Source organism: Macrotis lagotis, chromosome 1, assembly GCF_037893015.1.
Source record: "Macrotis lagotis isolate mMagLag1 chromosome 1, bilby.v1.9.chrom.fasta, whole genome shotgun sequence".
Lineage (NCBI taxonomy): Eukaryota > Metazoa > Chordata > Mammalia > Peramelemorphia > Peramelidae > Macrotis > Macrotis lagotis.
This window is the reverse complement of record NC_133658.1, coordinates 680,565,021-680,572,786: the sequence shown is the minus strand read 5'-3', so window position 1 is coordinate 680,572,786 and position 7,766 is coordinate 680,565,021.

Genomic DNA, 7,766 nt, shown 5'->3' with positions numbered 1-7,766 from the left:
AGCAATACCATCCTTTTGATCACCCTTGCCTAACATCTTTTGATTCTTCACTTCTCTTAATAGACCTGTAACATGTAATCATTTATCACTCTACTTCTTTAATATTTCTGGTTTCCATTTCTGCCTCACTATTCATAATACCATTACTTTAGTTCAAGCTTTAATCACTTTTCACCCCTTCAAAACTGGTCATCATCCAGGCACCCTGTCTCTTCTCTTTCACACAGTTGACAAAAAATAATTCTTTGTAATGCACAGTTCTGAGTATTTCACATCTTTATAACACTTTAGGCTTGCATTTAAGAACAACCTGACTCTGTAATCTTCCTATTTATACTTATTTTATTCCCTGCTTCTTCTTGAAATATACATTCTGCTCAAGCTAGAGTAATAGCTGTTCCTTATCTTATTTTATTACATTTTAAATAGGGTCTATAAAATACTTCTTCCTCATTTCAATTTGTTAATATGTCTTTTTTCTTCAAAACTCAGGTGTTATTTCTTCATAAAGCCTCCCCTGATATCTCCAGTTGAAACTATTTTCTTCCCTTCCAATTTTTTTCTAAAACTTTGAATCTCTTTTCTCTCTTCATTATGTTCTATCTCATGTGCACACACATATATACAAGTAATTATGGTTGGTTCTTGTCCTTTGTTATCAAAAAGATAAAAATGACATCACTATGTAAGAGATGAGTTACAGTGTGTCTGACTTTCACTGATCAGACCAATAGGAGCTCAGGGTACTCTATCTTGGAATGAGTACAAATAGTCCATGTGAACATCTGGAATAGTTACTCTAAACTAATGCATCTCAGATTTCCTTTTTTCTGCTTCAATTCTGCCTTGTTCAGAGAGCATAGCACCCTCTCTGTTGAGGGTGCACCATGCTGGGTGGTCCTGTGTCAGTGACTTCTATGTTGTATAATCAATTCCAAAATTCTTAAGAGAAACCTTCAGGGGCGGCTAGGTGGTGTAGTGGATAAAGCACTGGCCTTGGAGTTAGGAGCACCTGGGTTCAAGTCCGGTCTCAGACACTTAATAATTACCTAGCTGTGTGGCCTTGGGCAAGCCACTTAACCCCATTTGCCTTGCAAAAAAAACCTATAAAAAAGAGAAACCTTCAGAGTATCCTTGTATCATTTTTTATGACCCACTTATGAACTCTTGCTCTGTGTAAGTTCTCCATAAAATATTTTTTCTTGGAAAGTATACATTTGACATTTCAACATGGCCAATCCCTTGTAGTTGCTCTCTCTTTGGTAATGTTTGAATGCTGGGCAGTTTATCTCAAGAAAGGATCTCAGGGTCCCATATCTTCTTCTGCCCAGGTGATCTTCAGAATCTTCCTAAGACAATTTAAATAGAAGCCATTCAGTTTCCTGACATGGTGCTTATGGACTATCCAGGTTTCACAGGCATATAACAATGAGGCTAGCACAACAACTCTGTAGACCTTCAGTCTAATACTTCTCTCCAATTATGGGCCAACTACTGTGATAATTACAGGAGTGCAAAAGAGGTAAAATACATTCCCTTCCCTCAAGGAGTTCACAGTCTAATGAGCGTGGTAATATTCAAACAAGCTACATATAGGATTAGTTGAAGATAATGAACAGAGAGGAACGACAGTAAAATGAAGGGGAATAAGAAAAGGCTTCCAGCTTTACAGAAGAAGATTGAATTTTAGCTGGGGCTTGAAGGAAGCTTGAGATGAGGGAGGAGAGTAGTCCATATATGGGAGATAGCCAGTGAGAATGCCTATACTGTGACTATGTACATATATATATATATATATACATATATATGCAGATATATCAGGGTTGTATTTGAGAAACAGCAAGGAGATTAGTTTTACTGGATCATAGTATGTAATGGAGTGAGAAGGTGGAAGAAAAATGGAAAAGTGGTCATAAAGACTAATTATGTAGCTTATGTATGTCTATCTGGTATTGCTTGGATATGGTTCACAGAGGTATATGAATACATACCTTTAGACTCTCCCCTGCTTTTTTCCAAAAAGAGACTTTGATTCCTGCATTCAGGGAATATAAGGGACTGAGGAAATGATGCTGGTCTATTCTATTCTCTTCAGAGAGGGGGGTACTAGGTTAGAATAGTAGTTAGTTATCCATCTCCTAAATATTGTTAGTCTAACAATTTATATGGTGTTTACTATGTATCAGGGCCTGTTCTATTCTACAAATAATATCTCATTTGAGGTAGGCACTACTATTAACCCTGTTTTATGATGGATTAACTGAAGTGAACAGAAGTTAAGTTAATTGCTAAGTTATACAGCTACTAAGTATGTGAGATCAGATTTGAATTCCAATCTTCCTGACTTCACTTAGTCTGACTCTCATTATCCTATTTGGGGTTCTCCCCCTCTTCTTTATTTATTTTTCCAATTACATGCAAATTTGCTGTTCAACATTCATCCTTTTGAAAAATTTTGATTTTCACATGTTTCTACTATCATCACTTACTTCCCTCCCATGACAACAAACAAATCTGATACAGATTGATTATATGTATTCAATCATGTTTAACATATTTCCATATTTGACATGTTGTAAAAGAAGACTTAGAACAAAGTGGAGAAAAAAGAGATCATCAGAGAGAAAGAAGCATCATAAAAGAAGTTTTAAAAAGTGAGCATAGTATGCTTTACTCTGCCTTCAGATTCCCTAGTTTTTCTCTGGATGTGGATGGCATTTTCCATTACAAGTCTCTAAGCATTATCCTTGATCACTTGATAGTGTGAAGAAGAGCATTAAAGTTGATCATCTCACAACATTATTGCCAATGTATCCCATGTTCTCCTGGTTCTGTTCACTTCACTCAGCATCAGTTCATGCAAGTCTTTCCAGGCTTTTCTCAGATCTGTTCACTTTTTACTTCCTACAGAAACCCTAATTGTGAAAATTATTTCCCAGCGTTCTGCCTTCCTTCTAATCTTGGTTGTAATGATTTTATTTATGCTGAAACTTTTTTATTTCCCTCCATCCTATCTTCCTGCATTTGTATTTTTCTTTCTCCCTTCCCCTTATCCCTCCTCACCAATATTTTGCTTTTGATGGCTGCCTGCCTCACACAATCCTTTCCCCCAAACCACCTACTTCCCTGTAGGGTAGGATAAAATTCTAAACCAAATTGAGAATGTATATCATTCCCTCTTTGAGCTGAATATGTTGAGAGTAAGATTTATTCACTCTTTACATTCTTCCTACTTTCCCTCTATTATAATAAGTCCTTTGTGCCTCTTTGTGTTTTGATAAGATCCTCAAATGTCTCAACCTTCCTTTCCCAGTTGAGGAAATGCAATTGGAGACACCAAATCTCTGAGAGTTGCCCATTCCTTTTCTGCTCCACTGTTGCCAACTAGGTGTTGGTTCAACTTCCCCTCCAGGTTAGCAACAAACTGTTCTAGCTCAGAGAAGAATTCAAAGCTCTTGATGTTTATGAAGCTTTTTGACATTGGGGTCAATGCTTCAGTGGAATGTGAATATTTATCTTCAAGAAAGATGAGTCTGTGATCAGTCCAGTACTTTGTATCACATATTGACTTTGTCACTCTGTCTCTTCTCCTTACAATCACATTGTCTACTAGATGCCAATGTTTGCTGTGAGGGTGTCTCTAGAAAATTTTATTGCATTTTTGTAAATGTAAATGGAAGACTGCTTTTTTTAATGAGAAAGTCATGAGATGCACAATTTTTCAGTAGTAAATGACTATTGCTGTTGCTGTTTCCAATTCCAGAGGACTTCTTGCCATATCTGGTAGTCTGAATTTAATGTAGCATTCAAGTCACTCAGAATTATAAGCTTGTCCTCTTTTGACAGGTTGATGATAAGGGTTTTTAGGTCTTCATAAAATTTTTCTTTGACTTAAACAGGTTTCTTCATGATGTAAGCATATGCACTGATGATGGTTGTGTTGATTCCCAGAAATGGCAATGGAATTGTCAGGACCTGTTATTCACTCATTTTTGTAGGCCTAGAAGCTTTTTTCCTAGCTTAGTTTTGATTTCAAAACATTCTGCAGCATCAGGTGTTTCCCTTCACTTTGGTTACTGCAGAAAAATCCAGCTTGTATCCTGGTCTGACTTCAATAAGCTGGCCTTATTTCATTCTGGGCTGCTATTTGAATAAGATATATGATGATTCTCTTTCAACAAGTGTGTTCTTTTTTCAGGTCTTTTGGATTTTATGCTGCCTATGAGTGTGTGCATGTTATATGTTCTGATGGTAAGTTTTTGTACATTTCTCTGTTTTGATCTCAGGGTGGGATCCCTGGCCTGCCATAGTAATTAGGCCAGGGCTGGGTAAACAGACAATCTATCTGACACTATTCTAACCCTTTCCTCACACTAGGAGGTGAGCAGTGCAATCCTTTAAGAGGCTGTTCAGATATCCAGAAGGCTACCAAATCTCACTGCTGCTTCCAAGGTGATGAACTTTTATGGCCTGGGCCACCTTTGTACAGGGTTGTGACTTTAGCTCACAGTGTATCTACACTTGCTGCTTTGCCATTTGACTATTGCCTCAGGACTTGGAGATAGGAATGGAAAAATAGTGTGGGTGATGTCTTTTGGATTTAAGTGAAGTAGAGTTGTGCAAAGTCATCAGCCATACTTTCTCTTCCAAAGTTATCACAATGCAATGGCAAGACACAGTCAAGACAATTGGTGATAGCTCAAGATGTAGTAGATAACCTTGGCATCTTCAGTGTCTAACCAAGCTCTCAGGCTCCCACAGCAGCTACTTCATTTACCATCAGGGTTATTGAAATGAATTATTCTCATCCACTCATTACTCCAGGGGAAGTCTTCGCACACCTCACTCACCAATAGGTTTGAGAAACTTTTGTTAACTACAACTTGGTCTGCCAATCAGCTGAATATTTGATCAGGATGCAACTGCAACTGCTGTACATGGTTCATTTTCTTAGAGTCACAGGTGACTATAAAACATGGAAAAATGGCCGGGCAACTCTGGCACCAGAGGTACCAGTGTTCCTTAAAATCACCCTACACATGACATAGAGTTACACAAACATGTGTGTGTGTGTGTGTGGTGTGTGTGTGTGTGTGTACATATATATATATATACAAACACCCTTTGCTAGATTGTGAAGTCCTTTAAAGTGAAGAACAATTTTTGTTTTTTAATCTCAAATGAGTAAAAGGGATCATCCATGAGAATAAGTCTGCAGGAGCCTCTTATAGAGTTTTTGCGTGAATGTTCCATTTAACTTCCAGCAAGACCTGGAGGGTTTTAACATAATTTCATGAAGCTATAAAGGCAGTGTCAGAGATCTGAAATGCTCTGAGAACTTAATTTAAATTCTGCTGCCAAAATGCTCTTATGTTTCTTATTACAGGATTATTATACTTATATTAATCCCTAAAGCACACTATTTCACTTAGACTTTTTCTGACACAGGTGAAGGTCTATTTTCAAGATCTTTACTTTAAATACTTTTTTCAATTAATCTTCATAATTTTGTATTTATAATTCCTACATCTTAGTCCCATAGGCAGAAATTAGGCCACTTACAAACTGACACATGGCATATGTTAAATGGGGAAATTTAATTAAATAACCTTCACTAAGTTCAAAGTATGGATAAGAGCAACATAATTTAAATTAAAACATTTATTGAATTAATAGTGAGATTAAAATAAAATTAATTTAAAACTCATATTGCTTTAAAATCATGAGATTTTAAATAATTTAATTACTTGTGGACTTATTATTTTATTCTGTACTTTGGTAGGTCCTGTCAGTCAATTTGTACATGCTTTATTCTCTCCATTATGCCCTAGAAACCACATCATACTTTGAGATCGCATAAGTCTTGGTACTCCTACCTTATCAGTACCCTTTGTGTCAGGATCCCGCTGAATGGAGGGTAGAGAACCCAATTAAGGAGGTCCCCCAGGCCAGTCATTTCTTATTTCCTGCCAAGTTACAATCCTTTGGACTTCTTCATCCTGCCCTCAATCATGCCCCCAAGTCAGATACCTTCTTACCATGCTCAGTCCCCTGCAAATCTCCAGCTTCTTTTGTATATTATCTTCTCCCCCCACATCAGATTTTTAAATTCCAAGAAAGCAGAGAATGCATTTTTTGTATTTGTATCTCAAGATCTTTGCATAGTATCTGGCACAAAGTAAAAACTTAATTAATGCTTATTCACTGACTAACTGTATATGGTATGTAAAAAGATAAACTATTTCTTAAAGTACCTTTTTAAAAATTATGGTGAATTTTAAAGACTTCCAATTTTTCCTAGAATTACTCCCTTATGGTATCCATGTTCCTTTTATTTTTAACCTATTCTTCCTTATTTTATCACCTTGGTTCTTATTGCCTATTTACAATATAAGCCCAAGTATGAACAATTTGATTGCAGTGTACCTAATAGTTCCAAATTATTTTCAAAAATATGTCTAGGGGTGGCTAGGGAGCTACAGGGTGACTAGGTGGCACAGTGGATAGAGCACTGGCCCTGGAGTCAGGAGTACCTGAGTTCAAATCTGGCCTCAGACACTTAATGATTACCTAGCTGTGTGGCCTTGGGCAAGTCTAGTTTCTCTCTTGATAATTTACTCTAATAATGTAATAATTACAAACAATATTTATGCTACTTTATATTTATTCAAGGTCAATATTTGTATACAATAAAAATCAAGATACCCTTCATCAGACTTTGAAATGTTTATTATTGCTGTTATTATAATTATTATCATTAATTACCAAAAGATAAAATAATGCTTGCAAAATGTTTCCAGAAACATTGCAATTTTAATTAATAGATATTCCAGAATTTGTGAATTTTTATTTAATGAAATGGGTTTAGAGACTAGGATTAAATCAGAAGAATGATGTTTGATTCCCCAGTACTACAACTTATTTGGTCATTATAATAATGATAACAGCAATAATGATAAGAATAATAGTAACAGGTAGCATTTATATATCATTTTATAGTTTTCAAAGTACTTTACAAATATTATTCTTTTAACTTCACAACAATCCTGGGAGGTGGTCATTATTATTATACCCATTTTACAACTATAGAAACTGAGAGAGAAATTAAATGATTTACCAAAAGTCAAATAACTGGTAAATGCCTGATTCTGAATTTGAACTCAGGAATTTCTGAAATGAGATCTAGTGTTCTATCTACTGTACCACCTAGGTGATCACATGACTCTTGAAAATCAATTAATTTTCTGAGCTTCAGTCATTGTATTTGTGGATAAGTAATACCTGCAAAACATACCTCAGTGAGTTGTTTTAATGATCAAATGTTATTTTATACTTTGGTATCATATAATTGTCATATTTTATTATATGTGTGTGTGTGTGTGTGTGTGTGTGTGTGTGTCTTTTTCTCTGGGTCTAATTGTCATTTCAACAAACCAATCACCTCTTTACTTCTTCTCCTGTCACATTTTCAGCCTCCAAGTGAGACACATTATTTGATGGAGGAAAAGAGAAAATGTGGAAATGAAAACAAAAATAAGATTAAAAGAAAGATGAAACATTTTAAAAATATTTGTAACAAGTCATGTTACATATTCACAGAATGTGGGAACATTACACAGGTTGAGTCTAAATGGGCTGATATTTTGTAAAAAATTAAATATCAAGACTGAAATGACTTTAAATTCTTAGACTTAATCCAGAATTAGATTCCAGGAAGTAAGCACAGAAGAAAGACTGTTGCCCTAGGAATTAGGAGACCTCAGTTT